The sequence below is a fragment of the Gobio gobio genome (genome assembly GCF_949357685.1).
Source record: "Gobio gobio genome assembly, chromosome: 11".
Classification (NCBI taxonomy): domain Eukaryota; kingdom Metazoa; phylum Chordata; class Actinopteri; order Cypriniformes; family Gobionidae; genus Gobio; species Gobio gobio.
In genome coordinates, this window is record NC_137104.1 from 2,360,108 (window position 1) to 2,378,013 (window position 17,906).

The window sequence follows — 17,906 nt, forward strand, 5'->3', positions numbered from 1 at the left end:
TTACTTCAGCTCCATCGATATTTCAACGAGTCATGGAACAAGTGCTACAAGGGCTACCGTTTGTACATAGTTTTTGGGATGATTTCCTGGTCACAGCAAAAGACAATGCGCATCATTTGTCTAATCTGGAGGCTGTGTTGAGTCGGCTGGAGAAATGCAGGCTTCGTGTTAAAAGAGAGAAGAGTGAGTTTTTCCAAAACTTAATTGGAGTATTTGGGACATGTGGTTGATGCATCAGGGCTTCACAAGCCCCTAGGCAAACTGTGTGCCATCGCCGAAGAACCAGCTCCTGTTAATGTTAACCAACTCCGATCATTCCTGGGACTGGTTAATTATCATGCAAGATTTGTGCCAAATATGGCCACAGTTCTTCATCCCCTGAATGCAATGCTACACAAGGAGATAATGGAAGTGGTCTCCAGAGTGTGAGAAAGCTTTCCAAGATGCTAAAACGCAGCTGTTAACACCCAGTGTACTCACACCACTGCATGAAAAGTGGGATTTTCGACCCCGTAAACGCCTGTAGACTCCCGGAAATCTCCCTAATTTTCGGCAGTTTTCGACAATTTAGAGGCAGCGAACGTCGCATTCATCTGTGCCACAAATTGCCGTAAACGAACCATGACGTAGGTGGAGAGCCCCCGCTGAGACCGCGCGGAGGTGCGACGCCTCTAATTAGCATATGAATAGCAGCGAAACCAGAGAGTCAACGGCCAGACTTGAATTTACTCACTCACTATTGGCTGAAGCCACTACATTTAAACAAGAAATATCTCTCGTGATTGGTTGGCAGATCACTGCAAACCAATCATTATTGGTCCCCCTGGCTCATTATAAATGTAAACCCCAATAATAATAATAATAATAAATATATAATTTATGTTGTAATAATTTATGTTTTATATTAATGTTATTGTGCTATGAAGTATTCATACCATCAAGGAATTTTATGGGAAAATTATACGGACCGTGCCGTTTATTCAAAGAAAGAGCTTCATTTATAAACACACAACTGTTCATTCAAAGAAAGAGCTTCATTTATAAACACACAACTGTTCATTCAAAGAAAGAGCTTCATTTATAAACACACAGCTGTTTATTCAAAGAAAGAGCTTTATTGTTAAACACACAACTATGTACAGTGCAGCAGTAATGTCTCGTAATGTAATGTAAAGTTCGGCGAGCTCCAGGCTGCGAGAGGGCGGTGGCTGCACAATCCATCCAGACAACCCCGTCAACAATGCCGTCTTCCTCGTCAACCATGAGCTCGGATCGACTCCGAGCTAAACTTCGCAGTTTCCGCCTGCGATGTAAGTTCAGGTTGTTTGTATCTGAAGTTCCGGCGTGTCGATTCATAATACGTCTTACAGGCAGCTGGAAAACAATTACATGAGACTGGTATTAATAAAAACAGTCACGGTAAAATTAAACAAGGAATGAGAAAAACATTAGAAGTTATACTTACACACAATGTCGTCATGATCAGCGGTTAAATCTGGACTCGCGGAAATCGCTCCAAGCAGATAAGAGGTCTGGCTTCGTTATGAGGCGAGGATAGTCTGTGTAAACAAAATGTGCAGTTTTAAGCTCGGATCTATTAACGCATCCATTTCCTTATACAGCTGAATAAAAGCATATTCTTTAAATCGTAACATTTCATTACCCATGCTCTGGTTCATAGCGCCTGCAGTTTGCCTCAGAGTTGTGAAGACGCCAGACAGCTGAAAATTAGTCGAAAAAGTTGGTCGCGTCCATGCAGAGGAGTTGAAGGGGAGCTGAAGGCGAGACGGCATCCTGTCATTGTTTATCACGAAAAAGCAAAGCAGCAAAAACACAGGAAATCTATAAAAAAAAAGAGTCCAAAACACGTCTGTTTAAAGCTCGTCTTCATGTTTTGTACGCGTCATGGCCATGTGATTGGCACGTGATTGGACAAGGGCGAGAAGCTCGTCGGGCTCCTCCAATCACATGCGAGGTCATTGTTATAAGGATGTTTTCCAGAATTAATGAAAAAACTCTGTATTAATACATTTTCCTGGACAGAATGGAAAATGTATTTAGTACCACATGCATGTACAGACTGCAGTTCTCGCTCACATATTTGATGGGATTAGGATTGATTGTCGTGATATAGTCAGTTTCTGACAGTTTACAAAGAAGGGAGTCTAACAACAAACTGATTTTAAGAAATGTATTAAATTAACAAGAAAATGAAACAAAAGAATGTTAAGAGGTGAATAAAATAAAAACAATTTGATGTATTTTGGCTCTGCGTGTGTGTGTGTGTGTGTGTGTGTCTGCCTGCACAGGTGTGTGTGTGTGTGTGTGTGTGTGTGTGTGTGTGTGTGTGTGTGTGTGTGTGTGTGTGTGTGTGTGTGTGTGTGTGTGTGTGTGTGTGTGAGTGCGTGTGTGAGTGCGTGTGTGAGTGCGTGTGTGAGTGCGTGTGATTGCGTGTGTGTGTGTGTGTGTGTGTGTGTGAGTGCGTGTGTGTGTGTGTGTGTGTGAGTGCGTGTGTGTGTGTGTGTGTGAGAGAGATAGAGAATCACAAGAGTCCGGAAATCAGTCTACAGAGGGGCTTAATTTATCCCTATATTCTTCAATCTCATTGAGGTTTCTGACCACCAAGGAGCTCCAGAAAAACCTATTATATTTATTTTCACTTTATTTAAGTTAATGGGTGTGGCATAAGGGCTTCAATTACATATAGGCATAACACCGTAACTTTTTATTTTGTGTGTATTTTTGTTTTACATAACGTACTCGGTTACTTAACGTAACCTCGGTTCCCTGAGATAAGGGAAGGAGTACTGCGTCTTAAGACGCCATGGGAATTCTCCTATTCTCGAATATACTGAAGTAATTTGTAAAATCACGCAGTGCTACTGCCCAGTCAAAACAGTGTCGAGACATCTCGCATGCTATTGGCTGGCCAGTGGGAACTGCATGAACCTATGGCAGAACAGCGTAATCTGAGCGAACCAATGGGCACAAAGCCTGCGAAGCTGAGCGCAAGAGCCCGCGAAAGGGGCATATAAAATACGCTGTAACTGTCAAAAACGTCAGGTTAAATCGACTGAAGCGGCGATCACCCGAGTCAGCGCCATAGCACGGCCGTCTACGCAGTACTCCTTCCCTTATCTCAGGGAACCGAGGTTACGTTAAGTAACCGAGTACGTTCCCTTTCGAACGGTCAGTTCGTACTGCATCTTAAGACGCCATGGGAACCTGTAAAATCCCGCCGTGCTATGATAAGCGCAGTGACATGTACTCCCTCAAGTTTGAACACTTATTAGAAAGGGCTCAAGACTAGAGTTACTGACACATCATTTATATATATAAAATATATGTACACACGTCTTATACTACTGGGCTCATAGAGGCCGGTAACTATAAGGAATGTGTAAGCATTGAAGCATATGAAGGCCCCAATGCCAACTTATGACGGGGACGGGCTTACAAGGCCGTCTAATATTCGTTAGGCCATCTTAGTATTTTCATACAGCGAGGACTTGTGCCTGCAGTGCAGGGACATCCAGACTGAAGAATCTGGTTAAAGTAGATGGTGAGGACCAACTTGCTGATCTACAAATGTCACCCTTAGAAACTCCACTAGACCACGCCCAAGAGGAGGCCATGCCTCTGGTGGAGTGAGCTTTGACACCTATGGGGCATTGGAGGCCCATAGTGTCATATGCTAACGCTATCTCGTCCACTAGCCATCTGGCTAGGTTTTGTTTGGTGACCGGAAGTCCCTTAGTTCGGTCACCAAAACTTACAAAGAGCTGCTCCGACTGTCTAAAGTGGGAGGACCGCTCAATATATGCTCCAAGCGACCTAACAGGGCCGAGCAGGTGTAACTGTCTCTCATCCTCCGAAGTGGGGAGGGCAGAGAGAGTGATTGATTACCTGTGCTTTGAACTGTGTTGAAAGCACTTTAGGTACATAACCATGCCCTGGTTTGAGGATGACTTTAGAATCGCCTGGGCCAATTCTAAACATGACGCGTTCACAGATAACGCTTGAATGTCACTGACACGCTTAACAGATGCCAGTGCTAATAGCAGGGCAGTTTTCAGCGAAAGCGGCTTTAATTCAGCCGTCTGCAATGGCTCGAAGGGAGGTCTTTTTAGTGCTCTTAGGACCAATGAAGGTCACAGGATGGCACCATAGGAGGGAGAAGGGGGTTAAGCCTCCTGGCTCCTTTTAAGAATTTTATGACCATGTCGTGTCTGCCTACTGATTGGCCAGCTATAGGCGTATGAGATGCGGCGATAGCTGCCGTGTAGACTTTGAGTGTGGATGGAGTGTGTCCTGCATCCAACATCTCTTATAGAAAAACAAGAATTTGTGATATCTCGCATGACACTGGGTTATAGTTCCTGACTGAACACCAGTCAGAGAACACTGACCATTTAAGGGTATAGAGACGTCTAGTAGACTGAGCTCTAGCTTCACTGATGGTGCTCAGGACACTCACTGGGAGGTTCTCGAGCCCCCCTTGAGTGGCCAAACATGTAACGCCCACAATTTTGGGGTGGGGGTGCTGGATTGTCCCGTTCGCCTCAGAAAGGAGATCTTTCCTTAGGGGAACAGGCCATGGGGCTGCTGATAGTAACTGAATCAACTCGGGAAACCTGATGTGGGTTCGCCAGAGTGGAGCCACTAGCAGGACTGTGTGTGCTCGCATTCCCTGATCCTTTTTAAAATCTAGGGAATGAGCAGTACTGGTGGAAAAGCATAAAGTATGCAGCTGGGCCATTCGTGGGTCAGCGCATCCTTGCTTTTTGAAAAATAGATTGGGCAATGACGGTTGTCTTCGGAGGCTAAGAGGTCGACCTCTGCCCTCCCAAAAACACTCCATATCATTTGAACCATTTAGGAATGGAGGGCCCATTCCCCTGGGGACACGAGGCCCCTGGAGAGCATGTCTGCTCCCTGGTTCAGTCTGCCTGGCACATGCACTGCTTTTAGTGAATGTAATTTGCCTTTTGCCCATAGGAGGAGATGTCTGACCAGTTGGTTGAGCCATCTCGACCTGAGCCCGCCTTGGCGGTTTATGTAGGAGACCACAGTCGTGTTGTCCGTGTGGACTAGAACATGGTGACCTGAGAGACGTGGTAAAAAAGTCTTGAGGGCTAGGGCTAAAAAAAGGGCTAGCACTACTGCCAGCATTTCTAGGCAGTTTATGTGCAACCGTGACTCCGTGCTCGACCATGAGCCGAAGGCCGGTTCGCCTCGTACAGAGCGCCCCAAACCGAGTTGGAGGCGTCCGTGGGGACCACCATCCGTCTGGAAACTGTTTCCAAGTGACCACGGGGCCAGGGCTTTGACACAGCCGCGGCCCACTTTGATCCAAAGTTGGACTGAATGCCACGCTTGGGAAGGAACCCGTGATTTCAGCCAGTACGGCAGGGGGCGCATGTGCTTCATACCCAGCGGAAGAACTGGAGAAGCTTTTGCCATTAGGCCTAGCATTCTCTGAAATTTTTTAGGGGTGTGTTGGTTCCCATTTTGAATGAACATGCAAGCTGCTGTGTAGTCAGAGCGCGTTCGTCCAATAGCCACGCCCTCATTTGGGCTGAGTCTAAAATTGTTCCCAGGAAGGAGGTTCTCTGCCTGGGAAGCAATGAGCTCTTGGCTGTATTTATTCTGAGACCCAGGCATTCTAGATGGCTGAGTAGCATAGATTTGTGAGATTTTATTTCTTCCTCTGACTGGGCCAGTATGAGCCAGTCGTCGAGGTAGTTCAGAATGCGCATTCCCGCTTGTCTTAAGGGGGAGAGAGCTGCATCCATGCACTTCCTGAAAAGACAGGCCAAATGCCAGGACTGTGTACTGATAAGCCTTCCCGTCGAACACGAATCTCAAAAACGGTCTGTGACGTGGGATAATTTGGATATGAGAGTAAGCATCTTTCTGATCCAATGAGAAAAACCAGTCCATCGGGCAGATTGGTGCGATGATCTGTTTTAATGTCAGCATTCTGAAAGGCCTTTTGATAGAGCCTTGTTCAGGTGTCTGAGATCTAAGATGGGCCTGAGGCCGCCATCTTTTTTTTTTTTTTTGGGAACAAGGAAGTAGTGGCTGTAAAAAAACCCTGACTCGCTCTGAGCTGGAATTTTTTAACTCGCCTTTATGGCGGTAGAATGCAGGGGAGCACGCATTAAAGCGGACTCGTAGTTTACATTCATTGCATGAAAAACATTCAGAACAGTATTTTTCTCCCTGACCGGAACAAAAACGGGCCGAGGGGAGAGATGTGACACTGTGCGGACAGCACTTATGTGTAGCGGCACACACCTGTAGTGGGCGCGTGCTCTACATATAGAGCGCTCTCGGCGTGAGCAGTAATCTGTGAGAACAGTGCTTATGTGCAAGGTGCATGTATTTTAGTAAAGTCATTGTTAAAACACAGCGTTGATGTGCAGGCGAGCGTGTTTGACAACAGGCTAGTTGACTGCAATATTTACATCTCCAGTCGCCTGAACCGAGGGGATTGAGAGAATGTAAAGTAAGTCTGTAGTGGTAATCCGGCCACAGCAGGACTTTTGAGTGGTTCTATAGCGCTGAATTAACAGTGCTTATATGCAGGGGTACACCCTATGTAGGGGACACACTGCCTGCAGTCATAACAGAGGAAAGAACTCTTAATTGTTTATTAGGATCACCAATAATACAGCGTTCTGTGTACAGGCGTGCATGTTTTATAACAGGCTCGTTTACTGAGAGAAGTGGTTGAAGGCTTGGCCGCCATTCACTAAATTGAGACTCACTGAGAAACCCGTGAGAGCTGGGCTCGAACCGGCAACCCTTTGTGCGAAGTACACCGTAACAGCAGAGGGCGCGGCTATGACGTAAGTCGCGTGTGTGTGTGTGTGTGTGTGTGTGTGTGTGTGTGTGTGTGTGTGTGTGTGTGTGTGTGTGTGTGTGTGTGTGTGTGTGTGTGTGTGTGTGTGTGAGTGCGTGTGTGAGTGCGTGTGTGAGTGCGTGTGATTGCGTGTGTGTGTGTGTGTGTGTGTGTGTGTGTGTGAGTGCGTGTGTGTGTGTGTGTGTGAGTGCGTGTGTGTGTGTGTGTGTGAGAGAGATAGAGAATCACAAGAGTCCGGAAATCAGTCTACAGAGGGGCTTAATTTATCCCTATATTCTTCAATCTCATTGAGGTTTCTGACCACCAAGGAGCTCCAGAAAAACCTATTATATTTATTTTCACTTTATTTAAGTTAATGGGTGTGGCATAAGGGCTTCAATTACATATAGGCATAACACCGTAACTTTTTATTTTGTGTGTATTTTTGTTTTACATAACGTACTCGGTTACTTAACGTAACCTCGGTTCCCTGAGATAAGGGAAGGAGTACTGCGTCTTAAGACGCCATGGGAATTCTCCTATTCTCGAATATACTGAAGTAATTTGTAAAATCACGCAGTGCTACTGCCCAGTCAAAACAGTGTCGAGACATCTCGCATGCTATTGGCTGGCCAGTGGGAACTGCATGAACCTATGGCAGAACAGCGTAATCTGAGCGAACCAATGGGCACAAAGCCTGCGAAGCTGAGCGCAAGAGCCCGCGAAAGGGGCATATAAAATACGCTGTAACTGTCAAAAACGTCAGGTTAAATCGACTGAAGCGACGATCACCCGAGTCAGCGCCATAGCACGGCCGTCTACGCAGTACTCCTTCCCTTATCTCAGGGAACCGAGGTTACGTTAAGTAACCGAGTACGTTCCCTTTCGAACGGTCAGTTCGTACTGCATCTTAAGACGCCATGGGAACCTGTAAAATCCCGCCGTGCTATGATAAGCGCAGTGACATGTACTCCCTCAAGTTTGAACACTTATTAGAAAGGGCTCAAGACTAGAGTTACTGACACATCATTTATATATATAAAATATATGTACACACGTCTTATACTACTGGGCTCATAGAGGCCGGTAACTATAAGGAATGTGTAAGCATTGAAGCATATGAAGGCCCCAATGCCAACTTATGACGGGGACGGGCTTACAAGGCCGTCTAATATTCGTTAGGCCATCTTAGTATTTTCATACAGCGAGGACTTGTGCCTGCAGTGCAGGGACATCCAGACTGAAGAATCTGGTTAAAGTAGATGGTGAGGACCAACTTGCTGATCTACAAATGTCACCCTTAGAAACTCCACTAGACCACGCCCAAGAGGAGGCCATGCCTCTGGTGGAGTGAGCTTTGACACCTATGGGGCATTGGAGGCCCATAGTGTCATATGCTAACGCTATCTCGTCCACTAGCCATCTGGCTAGGTTTTGTTTGGTGACCGGAAGTCCCTTAGTTCGGTCACCAAAACTTACAAAGAGCTGCTCCGACTGTCTAAAGTGGGAGGACCGCTCAATATATGCTCCAAGCGACCTAACAGGGCCGAGCAGGTGTAACTGTCTCTCATCCTCCGAAGTGGGGAGGGCAGAGAGAGTGATTGATTACCTGTGCTTTGAACTGTGTTGAAAGCACTTTAGGTACATAACCATGCCCTGGTTTGAGGATGACTTTAGAATCGCCTGGGCCAATTCTAAACATGACGCGTTCACAGATAACGCTTGAATGTCACTGACACGCTTAACAGATGCCAGTGCTAATAGCAGGGCAGTTTTCAGCGAAAGCGGCTTTAATTCAGCCGTCTGCAATGGCTCGAAGGGAGGTCTTTTTAGTGCTCTTAGGACCAATGAAGGTCACAGGATGGCACCATAGGAGGGAGAAGGGGGTTAAGCCTCCTGGCTCCTTTTAAGAATTTTATGACCATGTCGTGTCTGCCTACTGATTGGCCAGCTATAGGCGTATGAGATGCGGCGATAGCTGCCGTGTAGACTTTGAGTGTGGATGGAGTGTGTCCTGCATCCAACATCTCTTATAGAAAAACAAGAATTTGTGATATCTCGCATGACACTGGGTTATAGTTCCTGACTGAACACCAGTCAGAGAACACTGACCATTTAAGGGTATAGAGACGTCTAGTAGACTGAGCTCTAGCTTCACTGATGGTGCTCAGGACACTCACTGGGAGGTTCTCGAGCCCCCCTTGAGTGGCCAAACATGTAACGCCCACAATTTTGGGGTGGGGGTGCTGGATTGTCCCGTTCGCCTCAGAAAGGAGATCTTTCCTTAGGGGAACAGGCCATGGGGCTGCTGATAGTAACTGAATCAACTCGGGAAACCTGATGTGGGTTCGCCAGAGTGGAGCCACTAGCAGGACTGTGTGTGCTCGCATTCCCTGATCCTTTTTAAAATCTAGGGAATGAGCAGTACTGGTGGAAAAGCATAAAGTATGCAGCTGGGCCATTCGTGGGTCAGCGCATCCTTGCTTTTTGAAAAATAGATTGGGCAATGACGGTTGTCTTCGGAGGCGAAGAGGTCGACCTCTGCCCTCCCAAAAACACTCCATATCATTTGAACCATTTAGGAATGGAGGGCCCATTCCCCTGGGGACACGAGGCCCCTGGAGAGCATGTCTGCTCCCTGGTTCAGTCTGCCTGGCACATGCACTGCTTTTAGTGAATGTAATTTGCCTTTTGCCCATAGGAGGAGATGTCTGACCAGTTGGTTGAGCCATCTCGACCTGAGCCCGCCTTGGCGGTTTATGTAGGAGACCACAGTCGTGTTGTCCGTGTGGACTAGAACATGGTGACCTGAGAGACGTGGTAAAAAAGTCTTGAGGGCTAGGGCTAAAAAAAGGGCTAGCACTACTGCCAGCATTTCTAGGCAGTTTATGTGCAACCGTGACTCCGTGCTCGACCATGAGCCGAAGGCCGGTTCGCCTCGTACAGAGCGCCCCAAACCGAGTTGGAGGCGTCCGTGGGGACCACCATCCGTCTGGAAACTGTTTCCAAGTGACCACGGGGCCAGGGCTTTGACACAGCCGCGGCCCACTTTGATCCAAAGTTGGACTGAATGCCACGCTTGGGAAGGAACCCGTGATTTCAGCCAGTACGGCAGGGGGCGCATGTGCTTCATACCCAGCGGAAGAACTGGAGAAGCTTTTGCCATTAGGCCTAGCATTCTCTGAAATTTTTTAGGGGTGTGTTGGTTCCCATTTTGAATGAACATGCAAGCTGCTGTGTAGTCAGAGCGCGTTCGTCCAATAGCCACGCCCTCATTTGGGCTGAGTCTAAAATTGTTCCCAGGAAGGAGGTTCTCTGCCTGGGAAGCAATGAGCTCTTGGCTGTATTTATTCTGAGACCCAGGCATTCTAGATGGCTGAGTAGCATAGATTTGTGAGATTTTATTTCTTCCTCTGACTGGGCCAGTATGAGCCAGTCGTCGAGGTAGTTCAGAATGCGCATTCCCGCTTGTCTTAAGGGGGAGAGAGCTGCATCCATGCACTTCCTGAAAAGACAGGCCAAATGCCAGGACTGTGTACTGATAAGCCTTCCCGTCGAACACGAATCTCAAAAACGGTCTGTGACGTGGGATAATTTGGATATGAGAGTAAGCATCTTTCTGATCCAATGAGAAAAACCAGTCCATCGGGCAGATTGGTGCGATGATCTGTTTTAATGTCAGCATTCTGAAAGGCCTTTTGATAGAGCCTTGTTCAGGTGTCTGAGATCTAAGATGGGCCTGAGGCCGCCATCTTTTTTTTTTTTTTTGGGAACAAGGAAGTAGTGGCTGTAAAAAAACCCTGACTCGCTCTGAGCTGGAATTTTTTAACTCGCCTTTATGGCGGTAGAATGCAGGGGAGCACGCATTAAAGCGGACTCGTAGTTTACATTCATTGCATGAAAAACATTCAGAACAGTATTTTTCTCCCTGACCGGAACAAAAACGGGCCGAGGGGAGAGATGTGACACTGTGCGGACAGCACTTATGTGTAGCGGCACACACCTGTAGTGGGCGCGTGCTCTACATATAGAGCGCTCTCGGCGTGAGCAGTAATCTGTGAGAACAGTGCTTATGTGCAAGGTGCATGTATTTTAGTAAAGTCATTGTTAAAACACAGCGTTGATGTGCAGGCGAGCGTGTTTGACAACAGGCTAGTTGACTGCAATATTTACATCTCCAGTCGCCTGAACCGAGGGGATTGAGAGAATGTAAAGTAAGTCTGTAGTGGTAATCCGGCCACAGCAGGACTTTTGAGTGGTTCTATAGCGCTGAATTAACAGTGCTTATATGCAGGGGTACACCCTATGTAGGGGACACACTGCCTGCAGTCATAACAGAGGAAAGAACTCTTAATTGTTTATTAGGATCACCAATAATACAGCGTTCTGTGTACAGGCGTGCATGTTTTATAACAGGCTCGTTTACTGAGAGAAGTGGTTGAAGGCTTGGCCGCCATTCACTAAATTGAGACTCACTGAGAAACCTGTGAGAGCTGGGCTCGAACCGGCAACCCTTTGTGCGAAGTACACCGTAACAGCAGAGGGCGCGGCTATGACGTAAGTCGCGCTCTTGACTGTGTTTTCAGTGTGTGTGGCGTGCGTGTTTCATAACAGGCTCGTTTACTACACTGTTGAACCTTTCCAGTCGCCTGAATAGGGGACTGAGAGAAGTGGTTGAAGGCTTGGCCGCCATTCACTAAATTGAGACTCACTGAGAAACCTGTGAGAGCTGGGCTCGAACCGGGAACCCTGTGTGAAGTACACCGTAACAGTAGAGGGCGTGGCTATGACGTAAGTCGCGCTCTTGACGGTGTTTTCAGTGTGTGTGGCGTGCGTGTTTCATAACAGGCTCGTTTACTACACTGTTGAACCTCTCCAGTCGCCTGAATAGGGGACTGAGAGAAGTGATAGAGTGAAAAAGACACAGGGCTTGGCCGCCATTCACGACGCCATTATGCGCTAGACAGCGAGGCAGCAATGAAGTAAGTCGCGCTCTAGATAGTGAGCGCGCTGGGAGAGAGAGAGGGGCGCACGCGCTGCCGCTGAGGAAGCGCGAGCTGCAGTGACAACAGCCTGTAGCGTAAGGCGCGCTCTCAATATCTCCAGCAGTCTGAGAGAAAGTAATGCGGGAAGCTCCGGCATTAGTTTGCTCGTCCACTCTGGCTTTCTCTGTCCGCGCGCTTCTTAGCGCGGCCCGAGTGAGAGAAGAGGAAGAGCGAGACATTGGTAATAGTGCGGATTCGTCTTCCTCATTGCCGCCGAATGAGACCAAGCCCTCGGCGTCGAGCGGAGGGAGCAGGTCCGATCGAGGGAACGTCACAGGGGAAACGTCTCTCTGAGGTGAAGACGAGTCACGCGGGCACTGGGCCGACGTGAACTCGCTAGCCTCGGTATACTCAGCCCTCTGGCTCCGCCGTTCTTTCCCGCCGAGGCTCGGGCGGAAAGGGGAACGGGAGAGCGCGAGGGCCGGGGTCGCGCTCTGAAAAGAGCGCTATCCGCGAACGGAGGGAGGAAATGGGCATACCCTCGCAGTGAGAGGGCAGCCGGACCCGGTGAGAGCAGCGTCCGCGTGGGCCTTGCCCAGACAGATCACGCACCCTTCGTGGTTATCCTCCTAGTGCAGGTAAGTACTGCACACAAGTGATATGTTTTTCTCAGTATTGTACAAAAAGGATACACCGTAGTGTTTCACCAAAGAGCGCAGGGGAAAGGCGTGACAGCTCGCGGGATCGCTGGCGATTTGAGCGCGCTGAAATACAGCAGTCCGCTGACTCTCGCAGGACGTCCGGGCTGGTTAGTTCGCTATTCCGCTGCAGGCTCGTCAATTCACGGTGAAGGTGGTGTAGTTCGAGTTTATCAGCGAGGACCGTAGATCGTCGCTGAAGGAGATTAATCTGACGTTTTTGACAGTTACAGCGTATTTTATATGCCCCTTTCGCGGGCTCTTGCGCTCAGCTTCGCGGGCTTTGTGCCCATTGGTTCGCTCAGATTACGCTGTTCTGCCATAGGTTCATGCAGTTCCCAATGGCCAGCCAATAGCATGCGAGATGTCTCGACACTGTTTTGACTGGGCAGTAGCACTGCGTGATTTTACAAATTACTTCAGTATATTCGAGAATAGGAGAATTCCCATGGCGTCTTAAGACGCAGTACGAACTGACCGTTCAAAAGGGAACATTGGTTATTGCTAATGACATACAGAGTAATTAATCTACTCTGTTAGCCCGGGCAAGTTGAATCTACTTAAAAAATTGGAGCAAACTGGTTGCCCTAAAAATTTAGTAATGTGAACTAAAACGAGTACATTTAACTTAAAATGTTTTAGTTTAAAAAAATTCAGAACCTAGATAAAACTCCCCCTGCTGCTACTCTGATTTGCATTTGTGTAGCTCACAGCATGTTCGTTTACATGTTAAAGTCTCCCCTAGAATTAAGGGGAGGGGGGGTCATGGGGGGACAACTGCCAAACAAGGCCCACGTCAATTTCCGACAATTTCAGTTTTCGGTGTTGCCTGCAAATTGCAGTGCACAGTCGTAAACCTGAAGTTCCACGGCAATCTACAGTGCCACATACTGACGAAAATCCCACTTTTCATGCAGTGAAGGTTGCTTGTTCGATCCCAGCGGTCACCACCAGTGTGTCCTTGAGCAAGGCACTTTACTCCATGTTGCTCCAGGGGGATTGTCCCTGTAATACGGGTACTGTAAGTCGCTTTGGATAAAAGCGTCTGCCAAATGCATAAATGTTACATTTTACATCTTAAACTCATTTCCAAATTGCTCCTTGAGCAATTTTTTGGCTACAGCGAATCCTTTATCTACAGTCATATGAAGGCAGCTGCGCACAATATCCCTTGGCTGCCCCCTAGTAAATTGCTAAAGATAGTACAAAGTCTCTTTTACAGCTGGTCTTTGCTTCCACGCAGTGTTCAAACGCCTTCATAAAGGTGTTGAACTTTAGAGGATCTCCATCATGAATTGGAATTTCTCGGCGGGGCAGCAGTTGTAAAGTTTGCATTTTAACAAGGAGAGCTGTTATGTCATTCTGTTGTTAAAGCAAATTGTAGAGACCTGCTGTCTGATGTTGGCCTTGCAGGGGTTGAAACACTTGTTGGCCTATAGTGGGCTGAAAACTTTGACTGAAGATTGTGTTTGCTTGTAACTGAGGGGGTTGAAAGCCTTGAATGACAGTTGACCTTGGCAAGATAGTTGGCGTGGCTAATGGTGAATCATTGCTTTGTAGTGGTAGAGATGCATGTCGCTGTGAGGGCAGAGGCACAAATATTGAAGCCTGTGGATTGAGAGAGGTGGGCTGGAGCTTAGATCTAGCCCCTTTCCTGATATAGGAAGTCATTCCATCAGATTGCCTTGAATGGACACTGCAACCAACCTGTAGCACTGCTAGCTTGGCAGCTATCTCAATGTCCAGCTCAAGCTGCTCCTTCTTTCTCCTCAAGATGAGCTCCTGATCCTCCAATGCATGCTTGTCCTTTAACGCAGCAGCTCGAGCCAAGAGAGTGGCCTGTTCCGCCCTCGCCCTGCGTCTGGCTGAAGAAGTGGAGGATCTGCAACTAGAGGATCCGTTACTTGAGCCACGGTGCCTTGACTGCACGTTTGAAATGCTGTCTTGAGGTTGAATCTGATCCTCCTTTTCCTCATCATTTCCACCAGCAGTTCTTCTTCCATTGCTGACATCAACCTCATTTCCATTTTCAGCATTGACATCAACAGTTTGAGTTTCAATTTGAACTGGCAAATCATCATGATCAACATCCATTTTGGTAGCTGTGGCTTTAGTGTCATGCAACCATTGATTTGTACCCTCAAAAAACTAATTGAAACTCAGCATTTTAGCTTGGTACCCTATTTCATGTTTGTTTGCTTCATCAGCAGGCAAAAAACCCATTAAAGATGTATGTACATGCTGTATTTCTTCACCCAACTTATTAAACATGTTCAATTAATTTTCAACCTCACTTACATGCTTTTTATCACCCATCAATTCAGCAATAGATTTTTTTACAGTCGACAGTTTACTGAATTTAGACTTTCTTTCCTTTTCTAAAGTGCTTATTTTTTCCAACAAAGCTTTGGGTGTTAATTTAACCACACGTTTTTCAGTTACAGATTTTACCCCGTTACCCACACAAAGTTCAGTCTCAAGGCCAAACTGGCCTTTTTTCTTTTCGGCCATAATGACCACACAAAGTGAATTGGCTTATTTATCAACAAGCCCGCAAAATAGTTTTGTGTTGCGCAACAACTTGCTAAAAGTTATTTTTAGACGGTTGCGAGTTGCTACCAATACAATGGCTTTACGCGAATGTGTGCACACAAATTACCATGGCCATTCATAATATCAGCGCTGATCACCATGTACCCCAATAGAGCGTTGGCCGGCTTGATGATGCTGATATTCCGGTGACTCTTTAACTCGCCCCGGTGCAGCTCCTTTCAACAATCGGCAACTCCAAACATTTGCCCACCTCACATCCGTGGTTTCCAAACGAACAACGTTAAATCCACAATATAACAGGTCCGTGTCCTCACGATGACCGATTATCCAAATTGAAGCAGTTTTCGACCTAAATGTTTTGACTAAGTCCTATACGAAGTCTAATACTGGTTGCTAATACAGTGGATTAAGTTTGGACTCGTGTCCATGCGGTTTCACACAAATCAACGTAGAGTTCAGTAATGTTACTTTTATCTAGCAAGTTTATTCTCCTCCATATATCATACAGCGGCAATATCTTAACTCATAATACATAACCAAAACAACAAACCCTATTGTTCACTACAGAGGCAAGACACAACATGGCACAGTTCGAAAACTGTTTGCTTCCCAAATCAGCAACACCTGTGTCTGAGTTTCCTCCAAGTTAAATGACCTACCCAGGCTGACGTGAGATCAGCTGAGCCACAAAGCACATACAGCCCCCCAGTGGCACAGGACAAAATTACATAAAATAATACAAAATTAATATGGCTCATACACTCAGTACTCTGACAACAAGTCAGATTAGATCGGCATATTAAGAAAATGTGTCCAGTTCCATCTGGTTGAAGATCGTAGTCCTCATGCAGGAGACGGGTTTGTTGAGGATCAGTGCCACTGGATGTTGTATCGATGAGGCCTTCACAGGGGAGAGTCTAGTTGACGCAATCTCTGAAGAAACTTCAGGGCTGCATTATGGTCGTGTCTAAGTGCAGGTCCACCATCTGATCTAGATCCGGCTGACTGCAGTAAACAGAGACTAATATTAGTGTAGATGCCATACTACTTATGATGTAAACTATGACATCAGGTGTTATTGGAAGTGTTCCCAATTCCAGCTGACCTAGTTCATGCAGCCTAACAAATTAAATGATTTGAATTATAGAAATATGCTAATTAGGAAAAGGAGCTACTGCCTGCAGTTGATTTTGGTGTTCTAGGTATTATCAATAGGCCAGAATTTTGAGACCGCAATAGACGTGAAGGAGTACTGGGGAGCTAAACCATGTAGTGCTTTATAAGTAATAAGCAAGATTTTAAAATGTATACAGTGTTTAATAGGGAACCAATGCAGTGTTAACAGGACCGGACTAATATGGTCGTACTTTCTGGTTCTAGTAAGAACTCGAGCTGCTGCGTTTTGGACCAGCTGGAGTTTTTTTATTAAGCGAGCAGGGCAACCACCCAGTAGAGCATTACAATAATCTAGCCTTGAGGTCATGAACGCATGAAATAACTGTTCAACATTTTGCATTGAGAGCATATGCCATAATTTAGATATATTTTTAAGATGGTAGAATGCAGATTTACAGATGCTAGAAACGTGGCTTTCAAATGAAAGAAGGGTATCAAAGAGCACACCCAGGTTCCTCACTGACGACGAGGACTTGACAGAGCAGCCATCAAGTGTTAGACAGTATTCTAGGTTACTACGTGTTGAGTTTTTTTGTCCAATAATTTAAAAAAATGTTGTTATTTTTTCAGAATTAAGTTGTAATAAATTACTAGTCACCCTTTTTTATATTGGCTATGTATTCCATTAATCTTTAATTGGTCAGTTCTGTTGGAGCGTGAAGAAATATAGAGCTGAGTATCATCAACATAACAATGAAAACTAACGCCATGCTTCCAAATGATATCTCCCAGTGGTAGCATGTACAGGGTGAAGAGCAACGGTCCTAGCACTGAGCCCTGCGGTACTCCATACTGAACTTGTGATCGGTGTGACATCTCTTCATTTACTGCTAAAAAACTGATAACGGTCAGATAAGTATGATTTAAACCATGCCAATGCAATTTCACTAATGCCAAAATAATTTCCGAGTCTATTCAAAAGAATGTTGTGGTCAATATTATCAAATGCAGCGCTAAGATCGAGTAACACTAATAGAGAGATACAGAAACGATCGGATGATAAGAGTAAATAATTTGTAACTCTAATGAGAGCAGTCTCAGTAATATGATACGGTCTAAATCCTGACTGGAAATCCTCACAGATACCATTTCTTTCTAAGATGGAACATAGTTGTGAGGACACTGCCTTTTCAAGTATTTTTCAAGACAGAAAGGGTAGATTTGTCTGTAATTGACTAATTCAGTAGGATCAAGTTGCGATTTTTAATAAGGGTTTCATAATAGCACCACAATATTTTGTGTTGGGATATTGTGGGGGGCGATTGACGTGAGTGGGCGTGTTTGTACTTTTATTTACTTTTGTTTTATACAAAATATTCAATCAACTATCACAAACTATGCATCATTTGAAAGCTAAAACACTCAAGATTCATGTTCTGAACTTGTTTTTGCAATACATTTACGATTGAACATTGGTCTGGAGAGCTCTGTATTTTCTACTGCACAAGAGGCGTGATCAACGAGCATAAATTAAATGACTCTATATGCAATTGGATAGTCCTTCAACCAATCAGACCACAAGAGGCGTGAACAACGGGCAACGACCCATCGCTTCTCTATCCGGCATCTTGTTAAACCCGCCAGTAGCGCGCCATGTGGATAAGCCAGTCTGTGATTGGTTCCCGCAAAAGTGTGACAGAAGCAGTA